Consider the following 16,137-nt stretch of genomic DNA (forward strand, 5'->3'; position numbering starts at 1 on the left):
GGCAGCACAGGGGAGAGGAGTGCGGGTTGGGAGGTGAGAATGAAGCTGACTGTGTGTGACTTTGGGCAAGTCCTTTCCCTCTTTGAGGCTTCACATCCCCAGTGGTAAGCAGAGGGACTGGACAAAAGGGCCAGACGATGGGCCACAAAAGCTCCAGCCTTGTCCCTGCCTTCAGTGCAGTGGGAGAGGAGACTGACGGATAAAAAGACTTAAGGTCCTAAATGACAAGGGTGCTGATGAAAGTCTGTGCCAGGGACTGAAGGAGCGCAGAGGCAGGGCAAGATAATGCTATCCGGGGAGGGCACCAGGACGAGATTGGTGTGAAAGAGCACAGCATGCCTGGGCGGAGCCACCCCAGCCTGGGCCTGGCCTGGAGGCAGCTCCAGAAATGTTCTACTGAGGTCGTGCCCATTCCTGTCCTCAGAGGGTTCCCAGACTTGCCGACAGCAGGTGTTTCCTACTCTGAATTTCTGTTGTTTATTGTGGGAGGTTGGGGTGGGGAGATGATCAGAGAGACTAGGGCTCAGGGCACCCTGATTTCTCTTGAGTTGTCAGACATACCCAGAATTTCTCTTCCATCTCTGAGTAAAACCTTTCAAGTCTATCTTTTTGCCTTCAGGATAAAGTACAAATTCTTTAGTATATCAAGGCCAGCAGGATCTGGTTTTTCTTCAGATTAGACTAGGATTTCTCAACTTTGCCACTATTGACATTTTGGGTTGGATAATTCTTTGTCGGCTGGGACTGGGGTAAGGGGTGTCCTATGCCTTGCAGGATGTGTGGGAGCATTTCCCTGGCTTCTGCATACTAGATGTCAGTAGCTCACACAGCTCTCCCCAGTCATGACAACCAAAAATGTCTCCAGACACTGCCAAATATCCTCTGGGGTCAAAATCACCCCTGCTCTGGACTAGAGGAGGATTAGCCACTCTGCATCGCTTTCATTTCCAGGACTGTGGCTTACCACCTCTTTCCCAATAATAGCCCTCAATTTCTCCCTTCTGCCTGGCTGATCCTTACTACGGGAGATCTCAGAGATCCTTTCCCCGGAAGCCCTCTTTGACCCCCCCTGAGACTGCATCAGGTGCCGCCTCTGGGCTCCCACAGCCTGCTGGCTCCCCTGACCCTTGCTCACCTGGGGTTATCACCATCTGGGGACCGAGAACCCCAGGAAGGCAGAGTCTTCATCAACACTAGGTCCCCAGAGTTACCCAGCACAGGGCTGGGTGCAAAGCAAGAGCTCAATGTCTGTGGGATGAGTGGATTTTGAAACAGAGGCTGGGCTGAGGTGGAATCCCCTGATGCTGACTGTGGGAGGATCTTGGCAGTCAGTGAGGACATGCTGGAACATCTGGCTGGCTCTTGTCCCCTGTCTGGCCCTCAGGGTCTCAGCTACTCAGCTGCTTCTCAGCCCTCATGGGCCCCTTAGCAGAGATTCCTGGGCATTGTGTGAGATTGGACACGCAGGTCCAAAAGCAAAAACAATGTCTGAGTCACTGCTCTGTCTGGGGCCACCCCACCCTTCCCCATCCATGGGGTCCAGCACATGAGCAGGCAGACCCTCGGCCCAGTCTCGTGCCCTAGCCAGCCAGCTCCTCCTGTAGCCAGGGGCTCAGACACAGGGCCCAGAGTTCTGCCATTCATTACTTTAGCTAATGTGTCCCTGGTATGTGCTAGGCTCTGTGCCACTGCTGAGGATATACAGCTTTGAAAAGCAGGCCTCACCCTCTTGGAGCTCTGTCCTAGCTGAAGGAAGAGGTGAGGCAGGGGGAGAGGATGGACAGGGACACAGAGTGAACAGCGTAAAAGAAAAACATACAGCAGGTCAGAGGGCAACGTGGATAAATACATTTGGGGAGGGGGAGAGGAAGTGAGGGAATGGGGAAGAGGGTTGTCGTTTAAATAGGGTGGTCTGAGGGGGTGATGTCTGAACAAAGACCTGAAGGATGTGAGAGAGGGAGTTACGTTAATACATGGGGGAAGAGTGCTCAGCATGAAGGGAACAGCCAGTGCAAGGGCTCTGAGGTGAGAGGTGTGTGGGATGATGCAGGGACAGTGAGGAGGAGGCCAGTGTGGGAGGGATGGGTGAGTGAGGGAAGAGGAGGGAGTGAATAGAGGCAGTGAGGGGCCAGATCATGCCAGACCTCGGGGGCCACAGTGAAGACTCTGCCTTTACAGTGAAGGGAGGGGAGCCACAGGACAACTGCCTTTTGATGATTAGATACCATTTTCTTAGTATACAGGGTTCTATGGCTTTCAGTACATTTCCGCAGTTGTGCAGTGCCACCGTCACCACAGTCCTATCTGAGCACACTTCCATCTGCTCAGGAAATTGCCCTCTTCCCTTTTACAGTAACTCTTGCTCCCAACCCCTGCGCCAGGCAACTACTAAGGTGCTTTCTGTCTCCATAGTTTTGCCTTTTCTGAAGGTTTCTTGTAAATAGAATCAGATGACAGCAACAAATTCGTATCTTATTTAACATGTCTTTTTCAGTACTTTGTCTCTGGTAGTGAAGCTCAAAAATAAGCAAAGACATAACTCAAAATCACAGCAGAATTGTCTTCTAAGGCATGAAGAGGCCAAATGAGTTACTGCATCATGAAACAAGTCAATCACAGTAAGGAAAGAAAAACAGAAGAAATATTGCGACTTCATAATCTCATTCTGCACTGCCTCTTAATGGTTTAAACTTTTCACCCTACTGAAGCTCTCTCCAATGAAAACAGTCTTAGGTAGGAAACCCCAATGTTTGTAGACTCACTTTGGAAAAGAACACCATGTATGTTTGTATTTGATAACACTGTTACAGTTACTAAAATATCAGCTCATGTTTCTGGAATTTTGTAGGATTCCCCATGGTGGAGGAAAGGTTATTTGTGGGCACAAGGTTCCTAGTTCAATAATTCCTTAGTGTTGGGCTGCTATTTAATAACATAAACCAGTGAATTTCCTTGATATTTAAGCTAGTCTAAATTAGTTTTAAATATGATTAAATGTGAATGAATTAAATTGTGCAGCCACTCTTCTACTGTAAGTTGTGTTACAAAACTGATTTCTCAATCCTCATCCTTCCGCTTATATTTTTTGGAACATCATACAGTTTTATGAGATGTTTCAAAACAAAAGTCAGATTCCGGTATAGAGGGTCTATTTTGAAACATTCATAGAATGGTCAAGATATATTAATCTCACAGCAAGAGGGAGACAACACACTGATCAAATTGTCAAGTCCAAACAGAGTAAGATCTATAAGAGTTCTGTAAAAACAGCATAGGAATAAATATTAGTCATATTTAAAGAAAATAGTAATGAACCATGCTGCCCATTAAATTTCAGAACATTGGAGTAATGAAATTTGTTTATGCAGAATTATCTGCTACTGATTTTGATACTTGGCTCAGTAAGTACAAACCCAAGAGAGAATCGGGGTAGAAGACAGTTTGTTATTAGGTTGTATGAATATTCATATTTAAATAAAATGAGATGATTAAGACCAGATCAAGAACAGATTTATACGTATGTTGCATGTTTCATTCACATTAGTCCTAGTGTTTTGTGGTTCTGATAGAATTAATTATTTTTAAATTGCAGTATAATTGACTTACAATTATTACATTAGTTTCAGGTGTACAACACAGTGATTCTATATTTTTATATACTGTGAAATGATCACCACGATAAGTCTAGCTATCATTTGTCATAACACAAGGTTATTAAGATATTATTGACTATATTCCCTGCACTGTACATTAGATCCCTGTGACTTATTTATTTTATGAATGAAATTTTTACCTCCTAAACCCCTTCACCTATTTCACCCACCTCCCTACCCTTCTCTGTTCTGGCAACCACCAGTTTGTTCTCTGTATCCAAGAGTCTGTTTTTGTTTTGTTTGCTCATTCATTTTGTTTTTTCATATTCCACATATAGGTGAAATCATACAGTATTTGTCTTTCTCTGTCTGACTTATTTCACTTAGCCTAATACCTCCAGGTCCATCCATGTGTTGTAAAAGGCAAGATTTCATTTTTAATGGCTGTATAATATTCCTTTGCATATATATACACACACCACATCTTCTTTATCCACTCCTCTATTGATGGACATTTAGGTAGAATTAAGTATTTTACCTTAAGATACTAAAGACCAGCTTGGTGACTTATTCCTAACAGAGAGAGGTGTACATATTACCCTTCCAACAGGTGATTTTGGACATGATGTCAGATCTAGGAAGCACACAAAGTAAAATTGAGACCACTGTGGGATGTTTATTATATAGAATGAAGAGTGATGCCAAGTATTTAAGCATCCTCTTAATAACAATGTAAATCTTGCAAAAAATGAATGTATATTGTTTTTTTAAAATCATCTTTCTTTTTTTGCACCTGCAAAGACAGAGGGTATGCTATCAGGAACCATCAAGACTTACACAAGACATATAAACCAGAAAGTAAGTCTATTTGTTTACCTTGGAGAGATGAATTTCCATTATCCCAGAGCTCCCCCTTTCCAGTAGCAGTGTCTATTTCCCACAAGAGGCAGGATCGTGTGTTAGCTGAGATCAAGGGATTTGGCATCAGATCAGTCTGCACTCAAATCCAACTCTGCAACTTGCCAGCTGAATTTACAGCAGCCTGTTGTACAAGTTATTTCATTAGTATGACTCAGTTTCTTCATCATTAAAATGGATAAATTCAGAGTTGTTGGAAGAACAAATTAACGTGTTCGAAGAGCATAGAATAGTGGCTGGCTTATCATAAATCGTCAATAAGTCATCATCCAAATACCTGTTAAAGTTAATAATCATAATTCTAGCAAGACTAAAGTTACAGCAAATGGACCTGAGGAATACTGTCCCCAGGTTAGGATAAAGTACAGAGAATCATCCTTTATCCTTTTTAACTAGAGAAAACATGTTCTCCTAAGTGACTGGAACCTTTGTATCCATCAGAAATATTTGGCCTCCTGCTACCTTTCTTTAGTACCATATAAAAACGAACAGATTTTACTCTTTAATCTCCTTTTTAAAATAATATATAAAACCTACTACAATAAAATTAAGGTTGTATTTTTTGTACAATTTATATTACACTTTTATCTTCCTAATGATACACTATTTCACTCTGATTGAATTTGGAAAATGTATGCTCAGCACATTGGCAAATCATCCATGTAGCAGGCCAAGCTCTTTGATTTTCATTTTTACTCTCAGTTTCTTTAATATCAGAGGGTGACATTTTCCTGACTTTGTTTTAGCTCCTGCATGATCCAGCACAGCTCCATTTAACTGTGTTTTAGGTGGAGCATCCCTAAATAACAAATGTCTAATTTCCCACGACACCATTAAATTATTTGACAGAGACTGGCTAAACTCTTTTTATCTCCAACTAGACTTATTTTTTAGACATCTTTGAAGTTTCAGGTGGCCATACGACTTCGTTTGGTAGTGAAATGTGGGCAGAAATGCTGCAAGGCATCCTCTCCCAGCATTTAGCAGAATGCCAATAACCAGGGAGACTTGAGATGCCGCCCACTGAAGAAAGCAGAGCACAGTAGACTTGGGATGGGGACGACTGTGTAGAACAGAACCCCTGCCCCTGCCACAGATCAGCCTCAACATGAGCAAGAAATGAATGGAAGGTTCTGAGATTTCAGGGTTTATCTTTTGTAGCTCTGACATCCTTCAATCATATAGAAATTGTTATTAGACATGAAGTACTTCCATAAGGAAAGTTCAACTATGTGACATGGGTTAGAGGTTAGGCATCTAAATGTTTGCTAATGCCGTAGTCTTTGGTAGGTTCTAAGGCAGACCTGTAGCTATGGTGGAGGAGGTTGGATAATAAATAGAACGTTAAAATGTGTTGATCATTAATGGCCATGTGTAGCTTGTTATTAAAGAAAAATAAACTTGGGCAAGAAGTGGCTCTTCAGCAAGTCAGGCATAAGGAGGGATAGAGTACCATTATACAGACTTTCAACATGTTGGAAAATTGGGTGTTTCTAGAAGCCAAGCAGTGGAAAATTTTGCTACAAGGATATAGTAAGACTCAGTCTTGCTTAAAAACAAAAAGCAAAAAAAAGACAATCTAAGGGTTTGGACTTCCCCCCAAGCTTGATACCCTCTGGATGGCTGCCATTAAAGAGGTATGGGGCCGGAAACAAAGAAATTGAGTTTGTCAGTTCTGACTAAGAATGCTACTGGCACATGGTTCTGACTGGAACAAATGGGTTTGAAGCCTACACTCTTAAGGGACTTGCGTAGCTAAGAACCACAAGCCCAGTCCACATAAGCCTCAATGCTTAGAACAATCAAGTATCCAAAGTTACACCACCATGAAGTGAACTATCAATGCTGTGGGGAGGACATAATTTCCAACACCCCTTTCAGAGGTGGCCAGGGAGGAGAATGGACAAGAAATAACTTCCAAAAGCCAAGGAACAATGGAGTCTTTGCTCCAAATGAGTAAAATCAACTTCTAATCAAGGAATTTTCCTACTTCAGGGAAGGGGACATTTATAATGTGTGCACAGCAGGATTTCATAATTTTTATTGACTCTATTATACTGTGTATATAGTATGATCTCATTATGGATTTCATTTGAAATTGATTGATGATCATCTTTTCAACTTGATGACTATTTATATATCTTTTTTGGTGAGGTGTCTCTTTAATCTTTTGCTAATTTCTTAATTGGGATGTTTTATTTTTCAGTTGCAAATGTTTTTATAAATTTGACATACATGTTCTTTGTTAAATGCATTATTTTCTTCCCAATCTGTGGCTATTCTTTTTATTTTTAATAGTATCTTTTGAAGAAATTCCAATTTATCTTTTTTTATGATTTTCTCCTGCTGACCTAAGAAGTCTGCTTCAGGGTCACTCAGATTTTTTTTTTTTTTAAGTTCCATAGTTACATCTTTTACATTTAAGTCTAGAATTTATTCTGAGTTAATTTTTATGTAAGGGAATAAGGTAAATGTTGATTTTTTTTTTTTTGTCCATACAGATATCCAGGTAATCCAGCATGACTTGTTAAAAAGGTTTTTATTTCCAATTGAATATATGCTGTGTTTTTGCCAAATGAGAAATGATTATGTATGTGTAGGTGCACATCTAGAATCTATTCTGCTCCATTGATTTAGATCTGTCCTTTGATTCAGACCACATTGTCTTGATTATAGTTTTACTATAATCCTTGAAACAAAGTGGTGTTATTCTTCTAAATTTATTCTTCTTACAAACTGCTTTGGCTACACTAAGTTGTTTGTATTTTCATATTTATTTTAGAATTAATTTGTCAATTTCTATTTTTAAAAGCCTGCTGAAATTTTATTGGGATGGCATTAAATCTCTAGATCATTTAGGTAGAATTGACATCTTAACAGTATTGAGGTGGGGAGGGTATAGCTCATTGGTAGAGTATGTGCTTAGCATGCACGAGGTCCAGGGTTCAATCACCAGTACCGCCATTATAAACAGGTAAATAAATAAACCTAATTACCCTCCCCACAAAAAACAAAAAATAGTATTGAGTCTTCTAATTCATAAACATGGTAAATCTCCCCATTTATTTATGTAAATCTCCTTAAATTTAATTCACCAAGGATTTGTAGTTTTCAGTATACAGGTCTTGCACATACTTTGTTAAATTTATCCCTAGGCAGTTTCTGTTTTCACATGCAATTGTAAATTAAACTGTTTGTTACTGGTATATAGAAATACTATTGGTTTTTGTAAAAATTTTTGAATCTTGTGTCCATGCCCAATTAATTTAGTTTTAGCAGGTTTTTTTTTTAAATTCCTTAAGATTTTCTATATACACCATCATGTCATCTTTATTTCCAATCTGGAAGCTTTTTATTTCTCTTTCTTACTTTATTTCACAAGATGAGGCCTCTGGTATAATGCTGAATAGAAGTGGTGGCTTGGCTTATTTCCAGTTTTAGAGGAAAAGAACTCAGTCTTTCACATTAAGTATGTTGTTAGCTGTAGATTTTTCCTAGGTGCTGTATATCAAATTGACGCCTTTCCTTGCTATTTCTCTTTTCTGGAAAGTTTTTTTAATCATTAGTGAATAATGAGTTTTATCAGACGTCTTTTATACATCTACTGAGATGATCATGTAATTTTTAGAAATTTGTTAATCTAGCAAATTATATTTATTGATTTTCAAGTGTTGAATCGAACTTGCATCTACATGATTACAATAGAATGTTATTTTTACACATTCTTGAATTTGACTTGCTTGTATGTTGTTAAGGCTGTTTACATCCAAGATGATGAGGATTGTTGGTCTATAGTTTCCTTTTCTTACAGTGACATTGTCTGGTTTTGGTATCAGAGTAACACTGCCTTCATTACCTAAGTTGGGAAGTAGTCCCTCTTCTTCCAGTTACTGAAAAAAATTATTTAGCATTGATATCATTGCCTCCAAAAATGTTTGGTAGTATTAACCAGTGAAGCCATTCATGCATGGAATTTTCACTGTGGGAGGGTTTATGATAAAAAAATTTAATCTCTTTAATAGATATACACTAGTCCAGACTGCCCATATATTTGGGATTTTTCTGGATGATTTACTGCTGTTATCTTCCCATTTAATACCATTGTGGTAAAAAAAAAAATACTCTGTAAGATTTCAGTCTTTTGCAATCTGTTGAGACTAGTTTTATGGCCCATAAGATGGAATGTCTTGATAAAATTTTCACATATACTAGAAATGAACTTATTTTATGGTAAATCCAGAATTCCAAACCAAGACTCCTAAATCTAAAGACTGTGCTTGTTCCACTAAATCTTATTTCCGTCTGTGATCCTAGGATGTTGGTCTTTTTCTGAAACTATTTATCCTACTCACCTTTATTTGCTCAATTGGCTTACTGACATTTCATTTTTATTTCTCATCTTAATGACATTGAACAAGGGGCAGTGTGTGTGCGTGCGTGCACACATGCACACTTCTTTTTCACAAAGGAAGAATCTGTATAAACGTGATGCTTTGTATCAGAATTAAGTATCAGGTAAGCAGATTGAAACCCCTGGGGTACATACTTCCCCTTTATCCATCCTATTCAGTTCCCTGGGTGCTTGACTCATGAAATGCATCAGTAGAATTCCCTGCCTTTCCACTTCCAGATGGTTTAGCCAATAGGAGACACCAGCAGGAAATCTGGAGGACAGGAAGAGAGTAAAGTTGGGATATTTATTTGCCAAGCCATCTTCAGGTTAGCTAACTGAATAGGGACTTTAAAAGAACAAGGTTGGAAGTTTGTGATAGGAAGGTCAGAAAATGAGATTTCAGAATGGGCAGCTCAGGTAAGCACAGGAATAGGAAAATGTTTGTGTCCAATGTACATGCTTATTAGAAGGATGGTCCTTACCATGATGTCGGTAAGCCTCTTTCAACAACAAAACTCATTCAAAGTGCTCAGGTACAAAGTGGCCATGGGGCAGGGATGGAAACTATGCGTAGGGTCCACAACATGGACTTCCACTCACAAAGGCCAGTCTGGCTAATCATTGCTGGGTGCCCAGCTTGCCAGCATTAGAGGCCACCATTTACCAGAGTGATCATCTGGCTACACAATGACAAATTGCTTTTACTGAACCCCAACCCCTCACACACGATATAGAGGAGTAGACACATATTTCTGGTGTATTGCTTTCCCTTCCAGCAGCATTTCTGCTAGTATCACCATTTGTGGATTTAGAGAATGCCATCCATCACCTTATCAATGGTCATGTGGGTACATTACCTACAACTGGGAAACACATCCTAACAACAAAGAAAGTACACCATGAACTTATGCTCAAGAATATACTAGCCTTACCTCCTGTACCATCACTCAGAAGACATCTCAGAGAGTTTATGTCATCATGCATAAGGAAGGATGGCTTTTAGCAAAAACACAGTGGAAACTACGGGACCCCAATAAATATAGGACCATCAAGAACTCAGATTCTATTGGAAAGAAGGCTTGGGCACCCCATTAAGTGAAGCAAGTGCCTGACCAGCTGACATACTGGCAGCAGAAATAAGTGGGAGAGGAAGGAAGCAATAATGAATCAACTTAAACCACTTAGTCAGCCTGTGGCCAGCTGCAGAAGCAAGAATAGCAGCTGTCTTTGTGTTAATTGCTTCTTCACACCCCATCACCTTTTTTTTTTTTTTTACTACTTTATTTGAATAGCACTAGTGTGGCTAATATTTTAGGTTTGAGGTGAGAATATGACAAGACCATCCCATGATGTTATGGTAATACTCTGTCTATTTGATGTTGAGGATACAAATTTTTCACCCAGAGAAATATTGATTATGAGCAACAAAAGGGATTGGGATGCACCCCTCAGATACAGTCTACACCTTAGTTTTTACCCCATGAATCTGACCCATAAGGACTGATTGGGTTGAGTCCCTGGGAGGCACTGGCCGAGAGCCGAAGCGTGTGAGAGAATTGAATTCAGCATAGTTTTCTCTTGGGTTTCCTCCCTGCCAAGTGGCTTCAAGGTGACTGCTTTCCTTTAAAGAGAGTCAAGCTTCTACTGACTGGCTTCTCTACATAGCTCTGTCAGGGTCCTGACAATTCCTTCCATCCCTCACTCCTCACTTCAAACCTAACGATGGTAAAGGCTCCCCATAGTGTTATACAACAAAACTTGATTTTCTGAAACATTGCCCACATGCTTGTAAATAGTCCCTTTATTAGACTTGCCTTAAATCACTCACTTTTACTGGGCAGTCTACTTCAGTCTATTTCAGCTGTGAATTATAGTTTTGTCAATGACAATCTACACACAGTTCAGCTCACAGGTGCCAAGGTCTATTTGTGTTTGGGAGTATGTAAGTGCATTCATGCGTGTGTGTGTGCATGCGTGTGCGCATGTGCCTGGGTCTGAAGCCAATATTCAGCTGCTTCATTTCCTAAAGGGCAGGAAATTGTGAGCCTAAGAGGTCTGAGCTGGCAGATTAGTTGGCTCGGCTATACTCTGCCTCTGTTGAGGGGTTTTTGAGCCCACGTTGCCCTCGCAGCGAGACACACTGCTGCCAGTGGCCAGGAGGTCCCAAAGGAATAAAGCTTAGTAGTCAAGGCCTTCTGAGATCCAGGGATTTTAGCTCATTGGTTGCTTTCATCAGTTTTACTGCTGATACAGTATAATAGCTTATATAATCTTCCCGAGAATAAAGTTGAGTTTATTGAACAAAAATTCAATTATTAAATGAGTTAATAAAGTTATACGAGTAACCAGAAAACAACCAAAACTAAACAAATGAAAAAGCAAAAGTAGGACTAAGACTTGACGTTCTGTTATTTAACTGATGCACAAATGCGACAAGGCCAGAGTGGGGAGGTACTAGAAGTCTCCTGGTGCCTATCCAAGTTTCTGCAAATAAGCATAGCTAGCATTTACTGAGCAGTTATTACCTGCCAGTCACTGTTCTAAACATTTCACTTGTGTTAACTCATTTAATTCTCACAAGAAATTCCTGCTGTACTATTGAAGAATCTGGGATACAGAAGGGTTCAGTAACTCAGTAAGTGGTAAACTCAGACTGGAGTTTGTGTTCTTAACCACTGAATCATGCTGCTCTTTTCACCGGAACAGTGAGATGGTTAGTGTAATGATCTCCAAGGTCCCTTTTAGATTGAATTTTCTGTGCCTCTGAGTCTGTTTTATTCCCTACACAGAAGGTTAACAATTTCCCCTTAACATCAAGAATGCCCTAACTTCTCACATCACCGATACACAGCACTGTGCTAATGAATCCATTTGGTCCCCTGCTCTTCCCCTACCTCTGTGGGGGTCATCCATTATGCATGGTAATTTTCACTTGAAATCACTACTGCTCGATTGTGAATCTCCTGCGGTCATGGATTCTTCCATTATTTCCTCCTCTAAACCTTTCCACAACAACCCGTAAGACTCTCCACACAGGTGAACAAATTCTCCTCCTTTCTCAATCTCAGTTGAACAACTCATTTCTTGAGGAATTCATCTTTGATCCAAAGCCAGCCATACACAGTAAAAAGCAATGGAATAATTTCTGGAGAGGTGAAACTAGCATTATTGACATTAAGATTCAACTGTGGTGGGCCATTTTACAATGAATGCAATTGCTTCTTAGGGACTAGATCAAAAAAAAAAAAAAAACAAAATTAGCTCATAGAGTAAGAATAACTCAAATACACCACTTTCTTTAATAGAACCAGTCTTTACACAAGTGCCCCAGCTTGAAATACCACTTTGGAACTTGGTGGTTCCTGGAAAATACAAATGAGTGGCCAGATCTTCAGTCTGATCATACCTGAGATAGAGGAAGCATATTTAAACATGAACAGATGGGTCTATTAACAAAAAAGTTCATGAACAAAGGCTACTGTAGATTTTATGACTAGTTTACATTCTTCAAGTTTCTTCAATGTGTGGCCAGTGCTAGGTGGCCATCTTCCAACTCTGGTGGAAAAATAGTGCAGCATGTGTGGTAACATCCAAATTTTTGTTCAAAATAAAAGTTCAAGAAATGATGGTTTCTTGCTGAGGCCTTTCTATTTTGGAACCATCAGTTGTGACTGTTCAAGAAACAAAATTCTTTGCGTTCTGTCAAGAACTATAAGGTTTTAATTAACAGTCTTCACCAACTTGTGTCTTAGCTTAGGTGAAGTGTGAATTCCTCAAGAAGTAATTTAATTTCATTTCATTAAAACAATGTTGTTATCCTGATCTTTAATTCATTTACGAGACTCTTCTCCGAAGTATAGTCCAAATCGGTAGAGTATTACATTTAATTATATTTTGATCTACTACATTAATGGCCATATATTTGGGGGCACCCATTATGGTTAGGAATGATTCTGGAATCTGAGAACACAGGGGTGAATAAACCAGGGTGTTGAGGGTCCTGTTGGAAGAGACTTACCCACACTTACTTAGTGGCAACGCATGGTGAATGTGCGATATCAATGGATGAAAAAAATGCTGATGAATTGAGAAGTCCCAGAGATTATTACTTCAGGCAGATGCAGAGGAGGATAGAAGAAGTTGCACACAAAACTGAAATGTTTTAGGTAAGTTTTGAAAGACTAACTCGGAGTTCTCCACGTGGACAAAAGGGCTAAGAGCATTCCAGATGAAGGAAAACCACATATCCTGTGAAAGTATACAGTCCTTTGAAACCAAACTTTCTGATTCACTCGTCCAGCTCTCCCCAGCATGAAACTATTCTAATAAGATAGAAGACTTGGCCCTTATTTTCCAGTTCTGTGAAATCAAGGTGGTAAAGACTCAAGGGAATAGGAAAGCAAATGCTTGCTTGATTGTACAAATCATAAATCTAATAGAAATTAAAATTAGTTGAGACTGGGTAATCTTTCAACCCAGGACTTCACTATGACTTCTGTTGGGCCTAAACACTGGCCTCTGTGAACTCCTTCCTCCATTAAAAAGATATTGAAAATTATATTTTACAACTGTGCTGGTAAAAAGACCAATATGCTAATATTATTTATTCAGACTTTTTCTTCGACCTAAAAGTTTTTTTCTTCTAATTTCAGAGGCAATTAAAAAAATTTTTAATCCTATACGCTATCGTTACCATGTATCGTGATAAATCACCTTCAGATAGTCTCTCCCATATTCCGTCCTGCATGTTGTTGCCAGAGGATACTTCTTAAAATTTCCCTTTCTTTGGATCACAGAGAACTTTCCAGGGCAGCCGTTCAGTGTAGTGACCCCAGATCCTCTCCCTTGAATGCAAGGCTTCACTAAGTCTTGTTTTGCTTGGCAATTCAACCTGACACCCAAATGTACATTTTACTGTTGTCAGACCAGTCCCTCTAGTCCACTGCTGTGCATTAAGATAACCACAGGAGGTGTTTTGTTTTGGTTTTATTTTTGTTTTAAACTCTGATTCCAAAATCAATTAGATCAGAATCTCTGGGGGTGGGACTCAGAAAGCAAAGTTTTTAAAGCTCCTCAGGTGATTCCAATTTGCATACAGTTTTGAGAACCAGCACTCCTGTAATGTGCTATATATATGTATGTATGTATGTACCATATTGCATTGTAATAACCTGTTTACACATGAATCTCTTTACTACATGGAAAACCCCAAGCATCATTTCTCAATCATTTTACTTCGACCCACCACCTAGTTCAATGAGTAGCATCGAGTAGACACTCAATAAATGTTTTTATTGAATGAGTAAATGGATGAATGAATTGGCACATGTTCTTAAACTGTTAACCTTCCCCCTTCCTTTATTCTTCCTCATTGTCTTACTCCGAGGTTCTCAACCCTGCCTGCACATTAAAATCACCTGAGAGCTTTGTAAAACTATGCTGAGCCCCACCCCAGGCCAATTAAACCAGAATTTCTGAGGGTGGGGCACAGGTAGTTTTTAAAAGATCCTTAGGCGATTTGAACGCACAGCCAGGGTTGAGAATCACTGACTCAGATTTACTCACTTTTTAAGACCCTCTTTAAGATCCAACTTTTTCAGGAAACTTTTTCTGATATTCTGGCACATATATCTTTCAGTTTCTTAAATTATGGTTGTTTTTAAGAGAGAAATATATAATTTCGGTCTTAATTATTTTCTTGATGCATCCATATGTGTGTTTTCACTGTGAAGCCAGCATTTGAGGGCAGGATTTAATGCTTGGTATAGCTTTGCTTTCCTAGGAGAGCTGAGAATGGTGCTGGACCTAATTCTAATACTTAGTGACTAAAGGCAGTTATTTGGGGATTTTATGTGAAAACATTTTTTTTTTTAAGAGGAGAGGTAATTAGGTTTATTTATCTATTTATTTTTAGAGGAGGTACTGGGGATCAAACCCAGGACCTTCATGTATGCTAAGCATGGGCTCTACCACTTGAGCTATACCCTCCACCCAAAACGTCATGTTTCTTGAACCAGGCTTGCCACACACTATTCAGTAGATCTTAGGTGATCAATAAATTGCTTGTCATTTTCAATGTGTTGTGGTAAGTAATTTTCTCAACCTGTCCTAGTTTAAAAAGCTTTGATTTATGCTTTGCTGTTCACCTGAAACTAACATTGTAAATCAACTACACTTCAATAAAAAATAAGAATAAAAAAAAAAAGCTTTGATTTAAACTATATCTTGAGTTTGACATCACACTGATGGCCAGCTCCCTGACAGGCATAATTCAACTTACTTAGCAAAAGAGGCTCAACAGACTGATTTCAGTTTATGAAGGATGAGGTGAGGAGATTCGAAATTCAGGTTACATTGCTATCTTCGATATTTCTAACCCTTAACTCATATTTTCCCAGGGTAAGTAAAGGTGGTGCAAGAATTTGGGAGGCACCTCTTAGCACTCACCTTGGGCATGTGAACACCTGATTATTTTCATGACCAGATCGGAGAATACCATAACGCTTATTAAAAATGCTGATTTTTTTATTAGTCAGCATTACTGTGCTGCTGAGTGGTATGAATTTGGTAACTTAGCAGTTAATGGATATACATTTATTAATGACTGTGAACAATTTCAGTGCAGTATTTTATATACACACTTCAGCTACATATTTTGTAGGACCCTGATGTTTTGAAATTTCCCTTCTCTATTTTTAAATTTAGAAATAAATATCTAACAAATATGTGGTTTCCTAACCAGGAAAAATAAAAATGCACATGGCTTATTTGTATTGGAGAGGCAAAACACAGACAAAATGAATATGGGCATTTGGTCAGTGTGATAAAGGGACAGTATCTAACACTTGAGGGGAAAAAGTGACACATTTGTAATTGTATAATGCAGATGCAAAATCTGGGTTAACTTTAGCATTCAAAAACCATACTTACCTGAAAGTCTTGAGACATTTCTTTTTACAGAAACAATGCCTGTTTTCCATTCATAAATGTTCTTGGAGTTAGTTTAATCATGATAAGTACAAATTCTCGGAAGTGGTCAGCGAACATCTGCTTAGGAAAAAAAAAAGTCTGTTACGTACCAAATATTTGTAAAACAGTCAAACCCACACAGACATACACAGACACACACAAACACATGCAAAAGAGGGGTTTTGGTTTATATTCTGAGACTCAAATGAAGAAATGAATATGCAATAAAAATTCCAATTTGGCACTAATTATGCAGAAGCATTT

The sequence above is a fragment of the Camelus dromedarius genome, chromosome 21 (assembly GCF_036321535.1).
Source record: "Camelus dromedarius isolate mCamDro1 chromosome 21, mCamDro1.pat, whole genome shotgun sequence".
NCBI classification, from domain to species: domain Eukaryota; kingdom Metazoa; phylum Chordata; class Mammalia; order Artiodactyla; family Camelidae; genus Camelus; species Camelus dromedarius.